The following is a 23,970-nucleotide window of genomic DNA, read 5'->3' as shown; positions in this document are numbered from 1 at the left end:
CCTGCCTTCAAAGTAAAAGTTGCACCTTTTGCTGGTTTCAGCAGTAATGCGTAGCTTCTATTTTGAAGGCGAGTGTTTTCCATATCCCGTCTATGTTGCATGTTTTTTAAGGTACACTAGAACTGGCCGGTTAGTTAGCAAGTGTTTGTAGACAAATCAACTTATTTTATGCAAATTACAGGTAACCAGAGCAATCACAAGAAGATTTTCCATGCAACTACCCTCTTTATGATCAGATTCTACCAACAAGAACCAACTATCGCTCACCAATTGGTTGAAGAATCTACATATTTACCCAAAATCTGAGGTTGCAAAAGGGGAGCTGACAGTTTCCTAGGTCTGTGTGACTAAAGTCTTAACATGGGAGTCTATGGGAGTCTGTTTCTTATTCCTTTCTTAGTATATTCTAGATATATATTTATAGCATTATCCAACCCAAGGTTTTAGTTCATAACTAACCTCAAATGTTTGTTTTCTGAATGCATCAATACTGTAATTTGAATAGCCAGTACTTTTTCACGTATAAAAGATAAATCTTTTCTGTATTTGTTTCCTTCACAGGAGGAGTTGCCCACTATGGAGTCTCTTGTTGCTTGTTTATTAAAAAGAGGTTTTGGTTTCCTAACAAGTATGTTTTATATTGTCTGGTTTTGGAACACATGGAGAAACAATCCAGTATGTGTGTGTCCTAACACCCTTAATCCCCTGTGTTTTGGGGTTGCTTCCTGTTGTTTCAGATTGTTTTCACTACTAACAAACCTCACTGCAGTTTGCTTGGAAGAGGAGAAAGATCCACATTTTCAGGCGCCTGGGTGCTGCGATGTTCTTGTTCTCACCTGGCCAAACAAACTTGAACCAAAGCATTAAATACTTGAGGCGTCCTCGATGTGAGTGCACCCCGAGTGGCGAGCGCGTATCTTTGCGCTGATATTAGAATGACAAAGTGGACTGCAGATGCATAAAACCTGGCTGCCGTCCCACATTAACATTGCCCGTCTGCTGATAGATCGACTCTGGCTGCATGTGCAATGCGTTAAGATGCCTCCCGCCGCTGGTAGAAAGACACCTGCGTGATTGATGCATGCTATTTAGCAGCGGGAAAGAACAAGTGCACCTCCGCTCCAGGGAGTGTTCGCCAGCACCTTGTACCGGACAGCTGTGGGTGGCCAGAGGGAGACAGAGAGGGAGAGAGTGAGGAATAAAGATTAAAAAAGTCAGGAGTAGGCAGAATAGATGAGAAAAGGTAAAACATCGAGGAAGATAAAAGAGAGTGAAGGAGAGAAAGGGAAAGAAAAAAGCGAGAGATGAAGTGATGGAGAGAAAAAGTGGATGTATGAGAACAAGAGCGAGCGACCTACATCTGTTACTCATTATCCTCCTGGCCCCCTCTCTGGTAATCGCTCCATCTGACATAACTCACAGCAGACCTCACTTTGACTACAGATGGGAGTCGATGGGAGGGGGGTAAAAGTTATTCAAGGCAAAGTTGCAAAAGGTATGATTGATCTCTTTTTCTCTATCTCTCAGTGAACACAAAGCAATAAAGAGGTGCGACTGAAGTTCTGCATCATTACAGGGAAAATTCTGTGTTTTTTGTCCCACTTTTGGACATCATTCCTGTGGGTGATAATATTGTATTCAACACTGTAATTGCCAAGATCTGGCAACGCTGTTAAACAGAAGTCTGGGCAGGAAACACACAATCAGACAGGTTGTAATTTAACCCCTGGGCGAGCCAAATTTATTTAGAAGTGAAAACAGAGAAGAGTAAAATTATTATCCAATCCCTGAGTTTCAGAGATAGAGATGTTACCTCCAAATGAAGTGGTTTGGATCATCTTGGCTTGTTTACAACCTCGTTGAACTTGTTATTCATTACTTATCTCTAGAATAGAGACATGGGTAAAGACTTTTCCTTATAAGAAGCTTTCTGGTTGCCATTTTGTCACCAGAGTTTTCTTTACGACCTTGGAGAACCTTGGATGGTGGTAAACCCCTACTTGAAGGTAATTAGAGCCTTTTAATTTTCATAATGTTGTGGATTACGTATTTTCTTAAAAGATCTCTTATTGATCTTGGGACGAATGACAAAACTCTTTGGGGTTGCATCTGGAAGAGCATACGAATCTGCCAAATCAAACATGTGGAGCTACCCATTGCGGTGACCCCTTGTGAATAAGTGGAAAGTTGAAAGTATAGTTATTCAAGTTAAGGAATAGGATCCTCTGAGGCCAAGGCTAGCACCAGGGGTGACCCTAACCTTAACCTTTGGCAATAACAATCTATCATAAAATTATCGTGTTTCTCCAAATTATAGACTATGGGTAGGGTAGAGTTATTAGCCATTATGACTTTGCCATCAGGGGTTTAAACCAGATATCTATTATTTGCGATCCTGATACTTGGGCTACACTAAGATGCCCTCACAGAGTTGGTCATCAGTCTAGCCAGCGGCTTCCAGGATTTTCCTTAGCAATCAAATTGTGAATCACATTTGAGTAATAATCAATTGTAAAGATGGTAAGACCTTCAAAAGCAGCACAGATGTTATAATAAATTGGCATTACCATTTAAGCAGCACCCTTCTGTTCCTAACTTTGGCATTTTTTTCAAAGTGAGGAAAAAAAAAAGATAAACTCAAAGAAAGGTGTCCCAAGAAATAAGAAATTACATGCATGCAAATTGGGTATGGGGATACAAATAGCGTGTTATTATAATCAGATTCTCCTCAGTATCTTGCAGGTCATTGAATTCTCGAGGATGTGCAGAGACTGTTGAGGCCTCTGCCTGCTCTTAATCACCATGTCTTGAAATGAGATCCGTAGTCGCTGCGAGGAGCCCCTGGGGGCCGGCGGCACACTTGTAGACTCGGGAAGGTCAGGCCCCCATTGTGCTTCTCAATAGTCAAGTGCTCTTTTTTAATCACAGAGCTGCTCTCGCTCAGGGTTTTGCAATCATACACATACCCGAGTTGTGTTGTCAGAGTGTCTGACCGTAACAGCTCTTGAATATGCAAGGTGGCTTTTTGTTTGTGTGTGTAACTGCATCACTGCCACTGTGGAGGCAGGTGTAATGTTTGGCCGACGAGTGCAGCTTTCAGCACCTGTAGCATAACCTCATGCTGCAATTTATGCCCAAATATCCTAGGTTCTCACAACTTCAGCCTTCATTTGAGCACAGGTTATTAATTCGAAGTCAGCATTTAATGAGTTATATGTGCCCTCCTAGCCTTCATAAGATTTGTTTTTTTTTTTAATGCAGCAATGATTTTTTGCAATTCTGTCAAAATAAGTTTCTTTTCCTTCTGAAAATGAATATACACAAACTGTTGCCGAACAACAAGATGTGTGATACAATAAGCTTTTTAGCTTTTCTTTGTTGTCTTTTTAAGTATGATTAGTATGACCCAATCACAGTGGAGTAGGCTTTGGCTGCATAAGCCACCGCGTAATGATGATATGATTTTTTATTAGCTTTTTATTTATCTTTTAAGGTGCACTCATAAGCAATGACACAGAACTGGACATATAATCCACTCTTGGATATTCTGGCTCCAGTGAAACCCCCAGAAAATTGGTCATTGCCCCCAGAGGCTAAGTAATCAGACTAGTCAATGGATTCCAGGATTTCATCTTATCATAGCCGACTATCTTGCAGTAAATAGGGTCACTAAAAGCCCTGAAAAAACCTTTAAAAAACTATATGGACAAAGGTACTGGGTGACTTACACATTACAGCTGCAGGAGCTGCTCAGCCATGGAAGCCCATCCCATGAAGCTCCCAGCCCGCAGGTGTTACACTGATGTTAATGTGAGAGGCGGTTTGCAACTCTGCAGTTGGAGACTTTTATGCACTTTTCAGCACCCAATTATCACAAGTGTGTAATTTTACATGGTCTGTCACTCCACAGCTGAGTTGCTATGGTTACTATACTACTTACAAGTAGCTGAACATGAAATATTAAGGGGGGAAAAATACCAAAAGCTGACTTGTTGCTTTGGTGGTATCCATGTTACAGTACTATGCTCAGATTCAGCAAGCTTATTATTTTAAACATTTTGATAAAGGCAGACTGAATGGCTAGTTGCTTGATGGTAAATCAAGCAACTAGCCATTCAGTCTGCCTTAATACACCTGAATTCAAAGATTAGGAGGTGTGGCTCAATGCTTTTCTCCATAAAGAACTGCATAAGATACTACCTCCGCTTGAATTATTGTTTATTTTTGTTGCACCAATAAAATGGTTTCAGCTACTTGATACTCCTATTATTGGCAAATTGCTTGAAACCTGAAGCGTTTGTGGCTGGAAATGATTACAATGCAAATTGTGTGCTATGTTGAGCGTACTGCAAACTCAAAAAAGAGCATAGGCTTTGAGAAACTGACAACAATGAATTTACTGGGAAAGTGTGTATTTTTACTTTGATGGTTTAAAAGTGGTATTTAAAGGTCTTAGAAAGACTTGAAGTGAATTTCTTTATACTGGTAAACACTGTGAATAATTGATTTGTAGGTAAGTTGCAGAGGATGTTATAGCCGTTAATTCAGAAATCAAAACTATCTTCTAAACTGAGGCTTAAGTATGTTAGCTTAGATTTTTTTTGTTACTGAAACTAAGGAGTAAAAAAACAGTTGTGATCAGCGAGTTGCCCTTTTTTTGTGTTTCTTTGGTTTAGTGAGTGCAACATCTTGTTACATCTTGGTCTGTTTTATCTCAAGAGGCCATATAAGAGTTTACAAAGGTGGTGTGCGGTGTTTGTAATATTGTGCAATTAGGGGTCTACACAAAACCAAAGACAGACCACTACACACTGGCTGTAGACCCAAACCAAACAGAGAGATGATTTGAGATGATTGGCCCACCTAGTCAAAGATGTATGGGACATGATACATTTGTTAGTTTTTGTAGATTTCTGGCTCTAATTTAGTGAATGTATGTCTTTGGTTTCAGTTCTGACCACATTAGACATTCCATAACTGTGTGTGCTGAGTTTCTCAAGGTGTGTTTTCAAGCCGCTGCTGTTGCCAGCGGGTGAAGGGATGAGGCATGAAATTTAACAAAGGAGTGGAAAGGACTTCACCGAAGGCACCTTACAGCTGTAAAAACACAAACCCTCACACAGAGAAAAGACTTTGAATGCCAACTTCAGGTGACTGCGCACCTTGGATTCCATTTATCAAAACCCTGTTTGCTCTGGCTGACAAACTGAGGCCGCAGAGGAATTGACTTCCTGGCAAAGATGGATGCGGCATGCTCTCATCTTGGAGAAAAACCCTGACAGCTGTGGCCAGAGGCGAGTCCCCAAGATTAAGAAAGGAACTGGTGTTAGAATGGGGTGGAAATCTGGTATTTGGTACTGGAAGTGTCGGACAAAAGAATACCTTTCTGTAAGTGTATTATGGCAGCAGATTGAAGTAAAACTTCCTTTAAATCAACTTTTAAATTTTTAATTAAAGTTTTTGCTGAGTGTGAAAAAAATCGGTTTGCACATTCACACCTGAAAACTGCCTGTTTAATAAAACTTGGATTTTGCCAGGTGGGAAAACACATGTGAATGAGTAATACCCCCCACAATGTGTTTCAGATGCCTTTAGGCAAGAGCCCAAAGCCAAAGCTTGACTTGGAGGTCCTCAATGGCCTCGAGTAGAAAACTGCCCTTGTACTGGGCAAAACTAAGGTGTGAAGTCATATGTTTTTAAAGGTAAAGAAGGTCACCACAGGCACATTAAAATGAATTATACTTGAAAGCAAATGACAGGTTTGTTTTAAGACTTGTGTTTTCCAGCCTAGAATTCCTCAAAGACTAAATGGCGACAATCCAAAAGGAACCAGCAGTAGTCTCAAACCTGTATTTGTATTGCTGCAGCTCAACAAAAGGCTTACACTGCATATTATTGCAGTAATATACAGAGTATGTCATTTAAAAACGTCAGGGATTAACCTGCTAGAAGTCCTCTGAACAATGTGTTGACCTTACTTTATCTGCAGACTCTTCAGTATCTGGTAATCATTGAACTAATCTAGGAACATATACACTGATCATATTAACCCTTGAGGGCTAAGCCATCATACGTGGTACACCAGCTCTACAGATTGGAGAATGGCGAATCAGATTTTAATGATAAATATGTGAATGATTATTTTCTTTGATTGCCTAAATGTCCATCCATCCATCAATCCATCCATCCATCCATCAATCCATCCATCCATCAGGGTTGTGGTTGGGCTGAAGCCTATCTCACCTGTCTCAAGCCGGTCACCCTGGACCGGCTGCAATTAAAAGTACATACTCTAATTGCCTGGGATTATAATAAGGGTTGGGATCATCATTAATGTTGATCGGTCAATATTTGGTAGGTCCACCTCTAGCTGTCAAATAAGCACTGAAAAATTGGGACATAATCAAAAGATCTCTGGGTGCTGTTGGCTCTGAAATATGGCCTCCATAGATCAGGCTTCTTGCATGCCCCATATAAATTTGGAGCTGGGGATTTTGAATACCCGGTCAAAATTTGGCATGCTTCTAAAACTGATTCTCAGTGCTGTTTGTGATCTAATGGACGTCGGTCCAGAAGGAATATATTGGTCAGGTTCTACAACATTGTCAAAGGAGCTTGCAAAGAAAAGCGTCTGGACTTCTTTAAGTTGCTTGAAGACGTTTCACCTCTCATCCGAGAAGCTTCTTCAGTTCTAAGGTCAATGGTGGAGACTCTCCACCATTTGACCTTAGAACTGAAGAAGCTTCTCTTTGCAAGCTCCTTTGACTACGATGACCTGGATGACTGAGAACCTTCACAGACGTTCTACAACATTGTTTAGGCCTCAGGTACACAGGACTGGAGACCAGTCGTCAACCCTGACTCATCAGTTTCACAACCGCCTTAGGGAGTAGTTAGTGACCACAGACAAATCGGTATCTGCCATACAAACTTTACAAGACAATTCTATGTCATTGTCTCTGTCATTGTTTAAATGACACATTTTAAAGAACTAAAAAGAAGCTTAACTAACAAAGCTTAACAAAGGACTGTTGCAACTATATAAACTGAACTATTCAAGGGAAGCCAATAATACTGATCCTTGCCTACATATACTGCATATTCACATGGTATTATCTGGTTAATGAGGTTAAGTGGGTGGTAGGTGCCAAACTAACATTCACATAGATGCAAAACCCCAAGGTTTCCAGGGCAACTTTCATTTTTATTAATGTTTTTTTGTTTCTTTTGTTTATGTGTTGTGGCTGCTCGGCGTAAAAAGTTGGTATTACACTGTATAGCACTAACTTGAAATGCTTTGGGGCTTGTGTCATGTCAGCTGATCTTGTGCATTAGGCATGCTAATTCACAAACAAACCCTCAATTAAATTTGCACAAACCAAATGACATACAATAACTTCAGAGATTTCAGTGCCCGCGGACTTTGGGGTGCCTCGGGGCAAATGCCCATTTTGCCCCAGCTGCATTCTGAGGCACTTGCGGTCTGCCCATTCCATATAAGGAGGGAAAAGACAAACCAAAGTTAGATCAAAGGTCAAAAGTACAGTTTAGACTTCACCACAGAAACAATTTATGCTCATAAATAGGACTAAATGATAAATAATCCTTTCCTGGACCACCGCTTCTTTCCTGTTAGAGCAGGAGATCAGCTCAGTCTCACTGCCCACACAGCTCACACTCTAGCTTTTGCAGGGCAGCAAACGTGATACAATAATGTAATAAGGTAAGCTTCACTTAAATACAGGAAGGGCATATTAGATATTTTTACGGCTTAAAAAGAATGCATAATAACGCACTGCTGAAATTGCCTCTGGGAGTTGGATAGGAGTGTAGGAGGGTGGGAGAGGATTGTACATGTTCCTGAGCTCAGATAAGCCAACATTTCCTCCCTGTTTGGGTTTATTTTCCTTCGGCTTTAGAGTCTGGCCTCATATCCCACGCTACAAAGCCTCTGCTCAGTAGAAACCAGAGCCATCTAAAACCTGGACTAGCGGTGTCCTCTTGTGTGAACCCCACCTCCAGTGTTGACCCTTCAGTTGATACGCCTTGAAGTACACAGGAAGCATCATGAGAAGTGCTTGTGCATGCCACATACTGAATTTACATTCCACTCGGATTTATGGTATATTTTGAGAGCGTTGAACAAAGATGGAAATAATAAATAAAATAGATGTGAAGAGGTCTTTCATTCTTTTCTTTCTTTTTTTCTCAGCAGCACGAGTCACATTCTGATTTGTGTCATCAGTGATGTAGAATCACTGATTAGTGCAGCTTGAAAGCGTTAGTGTTTAGTCTCTCAGTTAAAACAGAAACAGGAGCAGCAGATGGATATTAGCAACAGAACTTCAAAGAACACCTTAACTGTGGTCAGTCTGGGATAACCTGGGAATGGCGTGGGTGCACTGTTGCATATAAGCTGGTATTTTCTTTTTTCTTTTTCCTGTTGCTGAGGAAAATAAACCACCGTGGAGCCCCTTTCCCCCTTGGGCTCTCTCCCACGTTTAACATGTTATCCTCAACATCTGTAATAATAAGGGGTCATTTGTTGTGATTACGGCTTTTATCTGCGACCTGCATCTTACATCCACAACATCCTCTCCGCTACACCTTCCTCCCCACGCTGGTGTGTTTACACTTACAACGATAAACTCTTGTCTGGGGAGCCCGTGCTTCATTCGCTGGCACCGTGATGGATATCCATATACAGTAACAGTGCAGAATAATATACAGTGGAGTGATAGTTGGAGACCACACTGATGCACTTAACCTGCAACTTGAGTGTCAGAAAAGTAAAAATTAGAAAACAGAACCTATTAATTACTTTCTTTACTTTAAATATTTATTATATATCATTAATATTACTTTACTTTGACTAGAGCTACTGTCTGAGCTTAAGACAGACTTTTTTTGCAAAGATTGTCTACAAAGACACCTATGGTGCCACTAGTTCATGGTATGCCAAATATTTTGTGTTTGCTCCAGATTAACTCTTAAAATTTGATAATTAGATCCCATGAAATGTGATTTACAGCTGGTACAGGCAGGAGACAGACTGACTGTAAGAGGATGCTAGTAGATGCTAGCATCCTCGTACAGTTAGCCATTGTTAGCATCCCTTTACAGGATGCTAACGGTCACTGGGGGCTTTTAATGATTTCTTTGAACTGTATGACCACTACTTCTTTACCTACATCTACTGTTGCTTTTGGTGGGAGGCTTTCCTTTGAGCATCACCAAACAAGAAACTCGCACATGCAAATTACACATGTGGCAAAACATCTGTTAACCAAATGGTAAACTTAGCTATGGCCCCAAAATGGCTAGAGCTGACACCAAGTACATGTACCTGATTTTATGGTATTTCAAATTGCTCTCTTTATGACATATTTTAATATTCATGGCTTGAGACTTATTTCAAATAATAAACTGTAGCAGCCCATTTAACTATTGGTTCTTCTAGTGTTTACCACTACTACTATTTTGACTACCTTTACAGTGTCACTGAGAGTATAGTGTCAGTGGTATCATTATTACTGTGGTAGACAATTTTTAACTGGAAAAAGAAAAAGGACAAAATGTTTCTGGGTCTGTGCGTGATGTCAAATGTGTCAACTTTTGAGTGGCCAGCATGTTACAGAAGAAGTGATATCCTTGGTTGGCAAGATGGGAAACATTGGGGCGTCTTCCAGATTTCGTTTGGGCTTTGAGAAACTGTCGGAGGATGTGCCAGTGTCGTGCTGGAAGAATAATGTAATCTGTCAAAGTGGTAAACAGCGATGCGAGGAGTCGTTCTTCGAGGCGACGAGCTATAGTAGCAGTGTCAAAAACGTCCGCTGCCCTGACATAACAAAAGGCAACGACTTCTTCATGAACTGGCATTAGGATGGCTGAATGAAGAGAAATTAGGTTTTATCGTGAGCTGAAGCGTTTGTCTTTGTTTCTTGAAGTTTTAAAGAAATGAAAGACAATGACAGCAACATAAAGGAAGATTTTTTTCCTCACCAGTTTTTACTCCCATTGTCTTATAAGCTGTCTCATAGGCATAGCTTTGTTTAGTTAATTGTCATTTAATATTTATTGCTGTTTGTTTTCCCCACAACAGGGGATTGTTAAACATTTCCTCTACATCAAAGTTAAAATTCTAAGAGAAACATTTGTAGTTAACCACATAACTTCACTTTGCAATGTTGGATAAAACCCATAGATTCATACTTAGAGTCAAGAGTTAGAAATAAAAGAGTGCTGATGTTCACAAAAATCAACCATATTCTAGCATAAAATAAATCACAGAGTCAGCTGACCTTATTGGCTTACAAGTTCTGATATACAATCACCGGCCACTTTGTTAGGTACACCTGTTCAACTGCTCATTAGCACAAATGTCTAATCAGCCAATCATATGGCCGGAACTCAATGCATTTAAAAAGGTAGCTGAAGTTCAAACTGAATTCAGAAGAAGGGTAATTTAAGTAACTTTGAAAAGGCATGGATGTTGGACATAGCTGAACATAGCTGACAAGAAAGCAACACAAAAAACACCACTCATTCCAACCAACATATGGAGAAAAGCATCTCTGTATGCACAACCCTTTGAACCTTGAAGCAGATGGGCTACAGAAGACCACACCGGGTACTGTTACTGTTACCTACCTACTGTTACCTAAGAACAGGAAACTGAGGCAACATTTCATATGCACTCGCCAACATTGGACAATAGAAGGTTGCAAAAAGGTTTTCTTGTCTGATGAGTTTTGATTTCTGCAGTAACTTTCAGATGGTAGGTTCAGAATTTAGTGTGAACATGAAAGCAGAGATCCATCCTGCCTTGAACTTAACAGTTCAGGCTGCAGGTGGCTTGGTTTATTGGTGTGGGGAGATTCTCTTGGCACACTTTGGGCCCCTCAGTACCAACTGAGCATCATTTAAACACCACAGCCTACCTGAGTATTGTTGCTGACCATGTCCATCCCTTTATGACCACAGTGTAGCCATCTTCTAAAGGTTTCTTCCAGCAAGATAGCACGCCGTCACAAAGCTCAAATCATCTCAAACCGGTTTCTTGAACATGACAATGAGTTCACTGTACTCAGTTGGCCTCCACAGTCACCAGATCTCAATCCAGTAGAGCACCTTTGGGATGTGGTGGAACAGGAGATTCACATCATATGATGATAATGTGCAAACAACAAATCTGCAGCAACTGCTTGATGCTGTCATGTTATCATGGACCAAAATCTCTGAGGAATGTTTCCATCACCTTGTTGGATCTATGCAACGAAGGATTAAAGCAGCTCTGACGGTAAAGGAGGGTCCAGCCTGACACTAAGGCTCATGTGTGTATACGCAGCAATGTTTTAAAATGAACTCCAAATTTCACTGGAAGCCCAAAATTTCAGGGTTATGTGGAATCAACAGATATCAAATTATTCAAGTCTGAAAGATAATTTCTTCCACATGGGTCGAGATGCTTCTGATTATACTGATGATATATTTTGGGTTAAAATCAAAACTATTTCCTTATTGATAAGTCTAACTGCAAAGAATGATTTGCTTTCCCTCTGTGGGTGTAATGTATACTAGTCTGTAAAGTCAATCCAAAATGTAATTTACACTCTCTGAGAATGTGAAATGTATTTTGTTCTTGTGGTTACCTCAGTGTCAGAGTATATCCAAGATTTCTCCTAAATTTAACACCATGACGGTCTCAGGTTTTTGCAAAGTTGACGAGTTTTGGTTTCTGCTTTAATTTCATCGTTATCCCTTCTTCTTGTGTAGTCTTTATGTCTCACTACATCAATCCCTTTTCCTTTTGCATCACCTATTGTAGAATGCCAATTTTCTGGAAGCTCCGAAAACAAATTTTATTTTTAAGGACACTCGAACACATTATGAGCCGTGTCTCGCATTTCTCTTGCTCATCAAAAGCTGCAGCACACTTCTTTAACACCCCTATCTTCTTCAATCTCCATTATCCCTTCTTCCACACCTTAGAACAGATTAGAGCGCCTCATTCATATCTCCACCCAAATCTAACAGGATTAAGGGGATAAAAAGCCACACTTTTTACATTTCCAGACAATTACCTTTTTAAGAAACCCCACTCCAGTTTCAGCTCGCTTCATCTTTTGTTTGTCACAAAAATAAAGATTTCTCCCACCTTTTTCTCAGCAGATATAAATCGGTGGTAATCAGCGATGCAGTGGTGAATCAGAAGGTGGGTAAATCCAGCCAGTAATAATCACTTAAACAAGCATCAGTGTGTGGATTATGCTTTAAGCTTCTATTTACCCCTTAAGAATTGCTGTTGCCTCAGGCGTTGGTTCACCTAGATTACAAATAAAAGCATAACATATTTTCTCTCTTACCTTAATAATGCTGCGCAGACAAAACAGTTTTGATTTTATTTGGTCTTCCTGTGAGATATTAGTCTCTAGAACTCATCTCAGGTCAATAAAGGTTGATATATTTTAGTTTCGGGGGGTGTTTTTTGTGCCATTGCAAGAAATCTACAGCAGCATGCCTCCGTCACATTTACTTTCACAGTTTTAATTTGCTCTGCTCTTTCAGTAATCCCCTCACAACACTCTGCTTGTTGCTAAAATATGGTATTCTGTGAGTAAAATGGCAGGTTTATCCCCCCCAACACGTGACTGTCTTCCAGGAAAGCCTGTGAAGCACTTTGTGCAGCCTGTCTGCAAAATAAATACAACAACAGAAGCATTATTTGTACGTTTAACAAAAAAAAAAAAAAAAATGAACTGGGAACACAACGATACAGTCACATATGTGAGTTTTTGAACCTGATTTGCATGTTTCTAAAAGATAATATTTAGTGATCAGTGTGATGTTTTACCAGACAATTAGACATCAGGATCCCTCCTGCATCGCTATGTTTAATGTAGTCATTTTCTACATTTGGCAGCTGTAAGATATTATTTTTTCTAAAGTTTCTATTCTACTCAGTCCAAAAACTGATAGATAGATAGCACTTTAAATTACATCCCTTTGACTTGAAATTATTCTAAAATAATAATTTATATAAATAAATAAATAAATAAATAAATAAATAAATAAATAAATAAATAAATAAATCTAAAATAACATAAGTAAAAATATTAATTTCCAGCTTTTTTTTTTGTGGCAATATAGTTCTTTTTAGTTTAGTAGTTTTGCAGTTTTGGTCCTCCATACCCTCAGATTTCGTCCAATTGTCTGTGTTTTTGCGTTGCCCGTAGTTTCACATATATTTACTTCATTCTTTCCACTTTACTTACATTTTTTAAATAATTTATTTCGGTAAATAAAGTGGTTACAGCTCCATGTTTTTAATTTAACCTACATTTTTTTTTAATTCTCAGCTTGTTTTTCATTGTAATCTTAATCATAATCTGAACCTCTATCTGATTTCTAATCTTCACCCGTGACCTGGCTCAGAAACTGAATTATGAACCTCCTTCACTTCCTGTTTCTATAAATACTGTCAGATGGAAGACAGACATCCCCCTCCTGCCTTACACAGACACACAAAAAAACAAAAAACAAAAAAAACAAAACAAAAAACCACAGCCCACCTTAAAGTTATTTCCTTAAACCTTAACTCCAGACAGTCGTCTCTTTTCGTTAAATTCCTGCCCTGGGTGAACTCCTTCTTGTCGCCTCCTGGGACACACTACCACCTCCTTTGATACTTCTCTATCTTCATTTTCAGGAAAATACACAAGGGAATAAAAAACAAGCAAACAAATTTTTAGATTATGTAACATACATTTTAAATTCTGACCTAACAGAGACTTTAAAAGGGAGAGAGAAGCAGGAATAATCCTGAATTGAAATCTGAATAATTTTCAGTTTAATTTTGCAAACATTAACTCAAGAAGAAGAAAAAAGCAACTTTGTTATTTATAAATTATTAATTATTAAAATTATTATTTAAAAAATTATTATTAAAAGAAAACAGAAAATGTGGTAGTACATTATCTATTTTTGTATTTTTGTTTGCTTGCCCCCCCCCATAAACTGTAAATGAATACAGAACATTTGTTTATTTTAAAACAGTATATAGTCAGAATAATGAGTATTTTTTGATCATTATTATATACTAATAGTAATTTCAATAATATATTTTTATGGATTTATTAATTTATTTTACCTTATGAGTCGAAATCAGCAAACTTTTGTAAAATTAGTATTTAAATGTGATTATTTATTTTACGGAGGTAATTTTACGTTGTGGTGATCACTGAAATGAATGTTAGTTTATACAAAGTGTAACAAACAAACAAGTATTTGGGCAAAGTTCTCAGACTTTCTTCTGCAGGAACTTCTCGTGTCGATGCTTGATGCTGACGTTCAGGACACACACAGACTCACACTGAAGATGAGATGTGAAACCAGCAAGCTGTGAATCTATTGTTGTAATTTGCAGCAGTGAGAGGTCAGATTTACTGTGAGCCTCGGGGCTCCATATCACTGAACACTGCATCATCTTCAGTCCATTTGATGTGATTGTGTCCATATGATACGGTCTTTTTGTCAGCGCTATCTGCAGGAAAATTGTTGTTTTGGTTTTTGGTGCTGGATTGATCCATTTTATTCCACGCTAGAGTTGTACTGTTTACCAATATATATATATTTTTAAACTTCTAACGCAGTCACTTTAGAAGTTTATAACACAGATATCATAACTTTATTTTCATGTAATGAAACTTACAAGGCACGCAGCCAGTTGTCACATTAAGCTTCTTATTTGTCTGATTAAAAATTTGAAAAAGATTTTTTTGATGTAGCTACACACACTGGACATTTTATGAGTTGCAGCTTGCTTCTGCTGCCTTCAGAACTACATTAATTCTTCATTCAACAAGGTGCCAGAAACACTCCTCAGAGATTTTGGTCCTTGTTGACATGACAGCATCACACAGTTGCTGCAGATTTGTTGGCTGCGCATCCATGATGAGGATCTCCCGATCCACCATATCTCAAAGGGGCACTACTGGCCTGAGAACCGAAAGAAACCAGTATGAGATGATCTCAGCTTTGTTACATGGTGTGTTATCCTGCTGGAAGCTGCCACAGAAGATGGTGCACTATAAAAGGATGTACATGATCTGCAACAATACTCAGGTAGGCTGTGTGTTTAAATGGCAAGTGTGCCAAGAAAATAAGCCCCTCAAAATTACACCGCCAACAGCTAGAACTGTAGATTCGAGGAAGAATATCTATACTTTCATGTCATTTACACCAAATTCAGACCGTACTATCTGAATGTTGGAGCACAAATCAAGACTGTTTAGATAAAATTTTACTGATTTTCCGTGGTGTTCTGCAGCTGTAACCTATCTGCTTCAATGTTCAGAGTCCAGAAATGCTCTTCTGCATACCTTGGTTGCAACAGCTGATCATTTGAATTAATCTTGCGCCTGGCATCAACAAGGTAATTTCACAGAGAGAACTGCCACTCTCTGAATATTTTGTCTCTTTTGAATCATTCTCTGCCTGTGTAGGAGTTTCTCAGGCAAACCATACCAAGTTCAAAGCCACTGCAATAGAGCAGAAAGGTCATTTAAATGCTCAGAAGTTCTTCTTGGTCACTAATAGCACTAAAAACTAAAACATCCAGTTATTCTTGTGGAAATTCTTGTGCCTGTATGACCGAATTTAACTGAAACATATGTAAAAACAACAATTTCAACACCGTGCAATGAAACTCGATTTCTTTTTGGCCCTCATGATGAAACCAGCTTTGTTAAGATGGAGCAGACAGAGCCTCACTTTTGAAGTAAGTTTGAAAAGTGAAAAAGTAGACAAACAGCACATCAATAGAGCGAGTTCAGCACACTGAAGAAAATACAAACAGAATGAATGTGTAGTTCACAGCAGGTGGTTCGCTGTTTCTCGTCTTTTTTCCTACAGGCATAGGAAAGTGTATAGTTAAGTGTGTGTGTGTGTGTGTTCTTTCTCTGCATTACTTTCTCTATGTGTTAGCATCAACGGGCATCCTTGCATGTAAGGCTCTGGTGTGTCTGTGTGTGCATGCTTCATCCTCTCAGGCGCTGAGGCATGTGTGTTTGTGTATGTGTGTGTGTGTTTGTGTAGTATGGATTGGGTCAGTGCAACCAGGCATGTTTTCAAACACAAGCTACAAGACAGATCAGGGTTCCTACACAGGTCTGTCAAGTGTGGAAATGTATGAAAAAAAAATGGTTCTATCTAAGGCTTGATAGGTTTGGATATTTCACAGAAACGGTTCAAAAACTGGGTGAAAGGACGGCAGCTTGTACTGTGATTTGCTCTTTCAAACATGCTAGTGGTCATCAGGGTTGCTTTCTCTAGGAGTTATTCTTAATTTTGGCGTGAGATAAAGAGGATTACTTGGAGCAAACAACACCTCTACATGCAGGTTCTTCAGGTTTGTCTAAGAAGCTGCCAAAACATCACAGGTAGCTTGATATTGAGCCTCTCTCTTTTTTTTTGGGTACCGACCAAAATGTGTTGACAGGAACAAACACTGAAAGCTGGCATCAAATGCTGGCCCAGTTTGGCTTCTTTTCTCAAGTGAGAAAATGGTTTTGTAGTATAAACATCATTCTATTTCTAAGATGTCAAAAAAATATGTTTTTGTATCCTTATTTTGAGAAAAAAAACTCGGGGTGGGGTGATGCTAATGATTTGAATTAATTACTTTAACCACTTAAGCATAGACAGTAGAGCTAAGATATACTTTATTTATCCCATAAGACTGGGAATTATTAATTATAGTATTATTATACTGTATATAATATATTGTAAAGTGTATATAAATTACAGCATAGAAATATAATAACGTTTAACATGGTGCTCAGGAGGATTTGTATTTGTGGTTTGTACAAAAAAGTATATACAGTGGGGCAAAAAAGTATTTAGTCAGCCACCGATTGTGCAAGTTCCCCCACCTAAAATGATGACAGAGGTCAGTAATTTGCACCAGAGGTACACTTCAACTGTGAGAGACAGAATGTGAAAAAAAAATCCATGAATCCACATGGTAGGATTTGTAAAGAATTTATTCGTAAATTAGGGTGGAAAATAAGTATTTGGTCAATAACAAAAATACAACTCAATACTTTGTAACATAACCTTTGTTGGCAATAACAGAGGTCAAACGTTTACTATAGGTCTTTACCAGGTTTGCACACACAGTAGCTGGTATTTTGGCCCATTCCTCCATGCAGATCTTCTCGAGAGCAGTGATGTTTTGGGGCTGTCGCCGAGCAACACGGACTTTCAACTCCCGCCACAGATTTTCTATGGGGTTGAGGTCTGGAGACTGGCTAGGCCACTCCAGGACTTTCAAATGCTTCTTACGGAGCCACTCCTTTGTTGCCCGGGCGGTGTGTTTTGGATCATTGTCATGTTGGAAGACCCAGCCTCGTTTCATCTTCAAAGTTCTCACTGATGGAAGGAGGTTTTGGCTCAAAATCTCACGATACATGGCCCCATTCATTCTGTCCTTAACACGGATCAGTCGTCCTGTCCCCTTGGCAGAAAAACAGCCCCATAGCATGATGTTTCCACCCCCATGCTTCACAGTAGGTATGGTGTTCTTGGGATGCAACTCAGTATTCTTCTTCCTCCAAACACGACGAGTTGAGTTTATACCAAAAAGTTCTACTTTGGTTTCATCTGACCACATGACATTCTCCCAATCCTCTGCTGTATCATCCATGTGCTCTCTGGCAAACTTCAGACGGGCCTGGACATCCACTGGCTTCAGCAGCAGAACATGTCTGGCACTGCGGGATTTGATTCCCTGCCGTTGTAGTGTGTTACTGATGGTGACCTTTGTTACTTTGGTCCCAGCTCTCTGCAGGTCATTCACCAGGTCCCCCCGTGTGGTTCTGGGATCTTTGCTCACCGTTCTCATGATCATTTTGACCCCACGGGATGAGATCTTGCGTGGAGCCCCAGATCGAGGGAGATTATCAGTGGTCTTGTATGTCTTCCATTTTCTGATGATTGCTCCCACAGTTGATTTTTTCACACCAAGCTGCTTGCCTATTGTAGATTCACTCTTCCCAGTCTGGTGCAGGTCTACAATACTTTTCCTGGTGTCCTTCGAAAGCTCTTTGGTCTTGGCCATGGCGGAGTTTGGAGTCTGACTGTTTGAGGCTGTGGACAGGTGTCTTTTATACAGATGATGAGTTCAAACAGGTGCCATTCATACAGGTAACGAGTGGGGGACAGAAAAGCTTCTTACAGAAGACGTTACAGGTCTGTGAGAGCCAGAGATTTTCCTTGTTTGAGGTGACCAAATACTTATTTTCCACCCTGATTTACGAATAAATTCTTTACAAATCCTACCATGTGGATTCATGGATTTTTTTTCACATTCTGTCTCTCACAGTTGAAGTGTACCTCTGGTGCAAATTACTGACCTCTGTCATCATTTTAGGTGGGGGAACTTGCACAATCGGTGGCTGACTAAATACTTTTTTGCCCCACTGTACGTCGATGATTTTTAAAATTTTGATGAATGATTGATTAATTTTGATAAAGTTAATTGTATTAAGAATAAGAATAAAAAGACTAAGAAATCATTTATTTACTAATTTAGAAAGTATGTAAAAAACTTTAATTTAAATGCCCCCCTTTGAGTAAGCACTTGGCAACAGTGGGAAGGAAAAACTCCCTTTTAACAGGAAACTGCTGGAAGAACCATGCTCAGGGAGGGGCAGCCATGTACCGTGACGGGTTGGGGTGAGGGGAGGAAGACTAGACAAAAGACCCATACTGGAAACAGCTGCAAAGTTGAGCAATTAAATAAAACACATTTAGTTTGGAGGGATAACTTCCCAACTCAAGAATCTTGATTATCTGAGCTCTTAGGAACACCATGGATAATAAGGTGGACAATAGCAATCGGGGTGGGGGGGCACAAAGGCAAGAAGTTAAATGCAGTAAACCACACAATGAAAATAACCATTAAAAAATATCATTTTATAGCATATTGTGGTAAAAGAAGATGGCATTCCCTTCCTTTTACTATTAAAAGAGAGTTTTTCCTTGCCGCTGTCACCAAGTGGTCACTCATACGGGGTTGTCTGATTGTTGGGGTTTTCTCACTTATATTGTACCTTACAATATAAAACACCTTGAGGTTATTGTTTTAAATTGCTGCTATACTATAAAAATTGAATTGAAAGAAAAAGGACAAGACTGAAATGAAGAAACAGAGAAAGGGTAACCAGGGGGACCCCGAAAAAACCAAGCGGAACAATGGAAGTATAGACGTGTCCAGTATAACTTCCCTGTGCTCAGGATAGTATCTTCAAATTACCTGTTTTGCCAAAGACGTGACTCAAAATGCAAAGATATTTGATTTGGTATCACATAATGTAAAGTAAACTAGTAACACTGTTACATTTGGAGGTTCTGTCATCAGAAGGTCTGGCTATTCATTTCAGCTGTGCAGTAAAACAGAAAACAAGGTAAAGCAACTGATTAACATTCGCCTGTGATAAAACTTCTGTGAGTCTGCCTTCTGCACCAGCGAATGAACCACAAAGCGTCCACCTTCAAAGCTGACAGGAAGTGACGGTTTGATTCATGTGCTTTGTCTGAAGTATCACTTCAACACATTTCTCACTAGTTTTGTTGCTTTTGCTCCCTTTTTCCTGAATAGGACAGCCATGTTGGAAGTCTTTCACTCCTTCCACCATCTGCTGTCACCAGAAGCTCAAAAATCTTTGTGTCTGCTCGCTCTGGAAGAACAGCGCCCTCCTCCTGTTTCGTGCCATAAAGCAGTCCAGCAGGTTTCCCTCCAAAACCGAACAGGTGGCTCACAGTGAAAAATGTAGCGTAGAGACTGTTGGACAAGCTGACAGTTTCATCATAATGTTCTTATTTAAATTCTAATGTACCAAAATGTATTCATAAATGGCTGATTACTATTAAAATATACAGAGCGCAGTTAATGTGGCTTCTAATTTCAGGTAGGGGCAGAGTGGATTTGGCCCCAGTGTAGCAGCTTAAATACTGCAAAAACACTTCAAAGTGTTCCCATAGAGTTGCACTGAGCAATGTGTGTTTGAGAGCAGAGGGGGACTTTAGCACACCAGATGGACTCTGTCACGCTCCGGCTCGAGGCCTATCTGCCGGCCTCAGAATTTCATTAGTAGCTTGGCCCCGGTCGCAAGTTTGAAGAGCATAAGAGGTTCGATCAAAGGATTAGCAGCACATCTGAAGCAACAAATGGTCCACTTTTTTCTTCTTCTTCTTTTTATTTCTCTTTTTGCACCCTCCCACCTCCACAAAGTGCTCAGACCTGGCCAAAATGTAGGAGAGGGGGTAAGAGTGTGTGGCAACAAAGAGAGTTTCTTTGTTTAGAGAAAAATATCTGAATCCAGTCAGAATTCAGTCAGAGTGACAAAGAACAACATAATCTGGGCGCTAATTTGTTCTTAAATGATAAAAATACTGTCTTCATAGACAGTACTAGCTGATTCAAATTTAGCTTTATATCAATAATTTGATCTTAAAATGCAATTCAGTGATTTCTAGAGGATTATGTACTTGTGGCAGAAGTGAGGCTTGTGTGTACTTGAAAGGTGGCACACACATATTTCGTAACATATCATATCATATATAAATATATATATGTACATCCATTGTGTTTTACAGATGCTCGTAGAAACTCACTGTTGTACATCTTTCGCTAATTTGAAACTGCATCTGGTGCAGTGCAGAGGTTTGGATCCTTCTGTCAATCTCAACTGATTGATAAACTGGTTCCAACAACATTTATGATGGAGTGATGGATCCAAATTTGAATTTTTCTGCAAATAATCATCAGAAATGTATGGAAGAGGTCAGGAGAGATGTACAACAGTGAATTTCTGCGAGCATCTGTAAAACACGATGGAGGCTCTGTCATGGTTTGCGGCTCCATTTCAGCCAGTGCTGTGGCGATCTTGTCAAAATTGATGGAATTATGAAAGCAGAAATGTACCATCATCAGAGATGGGCAGTAACGCGTTACTTGTAACGTTACTTGTAACTTGTAACGCGTTACTGTAATCCGATTACTTTTTTCAAGTAACGAGTAAAGTAAGGGATTACTATTGCAAAAACGGTAATTAGATTACCGTTACTTTCCCGTAGGAACGTTGCGTTACTGAGTTACTAAAACCGTGATTTTTTGCGAGAATGTCTCATGACAGTGACGTAAGCAAGTGCGACGTTCGTGACAACAGCTGTGTGCAGATCAACAATGGATCGTATATCGAGTGCGGGAGAGAGTATGAGCGTGCAGCGTTTAAAGCGTGGAAGTACTGACCTTACTTTGAGTTTGATTCCATAAAAAGTGACAAAAACATTAGTGTCCATCGTGCGTGGGAAGAAAACTTCTTTTTACAGTGAAAAAAACCCCTAAACTTCCAAGCAAACACCGAGTGCGCTACGACGTAATGGGAAACTCACAGAGAAACTCCCGGATTCTTCCGCTGACCGCTGCGGCACACCTGCACCAGGGTAAACCTCCGCCTACACCACTACTGCTTTACAGGTGAAAATAGAGCAAAAGGACCGCTAGTCTTTGACTTTATTTATTTTCTGCTGTGTTTTACTATTTGAAAGACTGAGTGTTAACACACACACAAAAAAAAAAAAAAAAATTTTATGTGCTGGAATGTGCAGAAAATAGGTTTAAATATTAAACAAATTTCTTCCAGTCAGAGAATGTTGCATATAATAAAATTTTTGCTTGATGCATAAAGTTAAAAGATCAAAACTGATAAAACAAGTTAAAAAAAGAGACTTTTCCATTTGATTACTTTTTGTATGATGGATTATGCAGAAAAAGTAGAATTGGGCTGAAAGATCTATCGCTTTATCACCTATTCAGGTTGTAAATCGTGTTTTTAAAAAGTAACTAAGTAACTAAGTAATTAATTACTTTTGAAAATAAGTAATCAGTAAAGTAACGGGATTACTTTTTGGGGGAAGTAATCAGTAATTAGTTACTGATTACTTTTTTCAAGTAACTTGACCAACACTGACCATCATATACTGTCTGGAAGACACATCTGATCCCAAACACACTGCCAATACAGTAAAATCATACCTGGATAGAAGAACAGACAGTGGAACACTATCAGTCATGGATCGGCCTCCCCAGATCTTCGACCTTAACATTATTGAAGCAGTGTGGGATCATGTTGACAGAGAACAGAACAAAAGGCAGAAACATCCAAAGAAGAGCTTTGAATGGCACCAACACCACAAACAGGGGGAAGAGATACAGCTCGGTGTTATGAATCAGCTGAGATGAAGCTTAGCACTCAGCTGACTACATTGGTTACCCTAATTATTCAACAGGTCTTATAAAATTGTTTAATTCTGCTGTAAATTTGGACATTTAAACATGGGAGTACATGGAGATTGACTCGGTTTTGGACCCGGCCTCAGGTAGTGACTAAAGGGAAATGCAGTTGTTGGGCAAAGCCTCGTTTACTTTTCAGCCCCAGAAGCTGTCGTTTGATTCAAATCAGCCAGCTTATCTCAGGTCAAACAACACAAGCACACTTCCTTGAGTTTGTTGAGCTGCTTGAATGCACTGTTAGGTAACAGTATGTCCCATATTTATATATTTATTTTTTCTACTTCCCTCCTCCTTCTCTGTTTGATCAATGAACTCAATTACAGCCATGTCCTGAGGTTCCTCTCGCCACGACACTCTCTCGTCTTTTTTTCCTTTCCTACTCTCTCTCTCCTTTCCGATGATGCATCACATGAGCCACACCTGACACCTCCACCACCCCCTCCCTAAAAATCTCTCTAATAAATAAGAGGGGCATGGTCGGAGCACTCAGGCTTTCTGTTCTTCTCTCTCTCTGTCTTCAAACTCTCCCTTCCTAACAGCTCCAGTGCTCAGCCTACGTCTGATTCCTCTCCGCAAGGGTAGCCTCTAATAGATTCCCCCAACTCCCATGTATTATTAATGCTTACTGCTCTCCAAGGTGGCAGTGACAAATAGGGAGCAAAATTCACTGACTAGCGGTGAATGTACTTTTTAGTCATGCTTGAGCTTCCCCTAGTCCATACTGCTGCCAGTTGGAAGATTTCTCTCTTCTCTTCCTCTCCCGCTCGCTCTTCATCTTTCTACCCCTCTAACTTTTCATCCTGGCTGTGAAAGAGCGCAGAGATGCTGACCACAGAACTTAAAAGCACTGGCTTTAAAGAAAAGAAAAAGAAAACTGGTGTAATATAGAAGGGGGTATTTTTTTCCTTCTGTTTTTTGAGATGCCAAGACTTCATGAGCCTACTGATGTCTTTGTTAACAGCATCCTCTTCCTCTTCCTGATTTTCAGCCAAATTCCAGGTAGGACAAGCTCTGAAAAGAAAAACCTTGCCCCCCAAAAACAAGTTGTTTTTTTTATTCATTAAAAAGTCTTCATTGTTCTTTATTATTCTAATTAAAACTCTTAATTGTCTTAGCAAAAACATGAAAATTCAGACCTGCTGAATAATCTTTTTCTTAGGTTGCAACTTAAAGCCTCAAAACAATCTGTAGGATCTATATGTTTATCTATTTTTAATTAGCTTCTGGCATTTATGTCGCATATTAATTAATGTCCCAGGCTAGCTGAACTGCAAGCACGTTTTGTTTTGCAACAACATGGGAAAATACAGTTCTATTGTCACACTAAGTTTTAATATTAGATATTTAAATGGCTTTTTAAATGATGATTTCATTTATTAAGGTATAAGCTTTATCCAAACCTACCTGTGTGAAAAATAATTGCTCCCTAAATTGATTTTGCCACCCCGACAGCAAGAACTGAAATCAAGGACTTTTTTTTTTTTTTACATTCAGCCATATTTTGGGTTTCCAGAATAAACACCTGTTTAAGGTCACGTCAAAGCATCTCAGTCTGATGCAAAACCAGACTTTGCAAAAACACTTTCGGTCAAATAGAAGTTTATGGGAAAAAC

Source organism: Aulonocara stuartgranti, assembly GCF_965226115.1.
Source record: "Aulonocara stuartgranti genome assembly, chromosome: 23".
Taxonomy (NCBI): Eukaryota; Metazoa; Chordata; class Actinopteri; order Cichliformes; family Cichlidae; genus Aulonocara; species Aulonocara stuartgranti.
Note: the sequence above shows the minus strand (reverse complement) of the source record.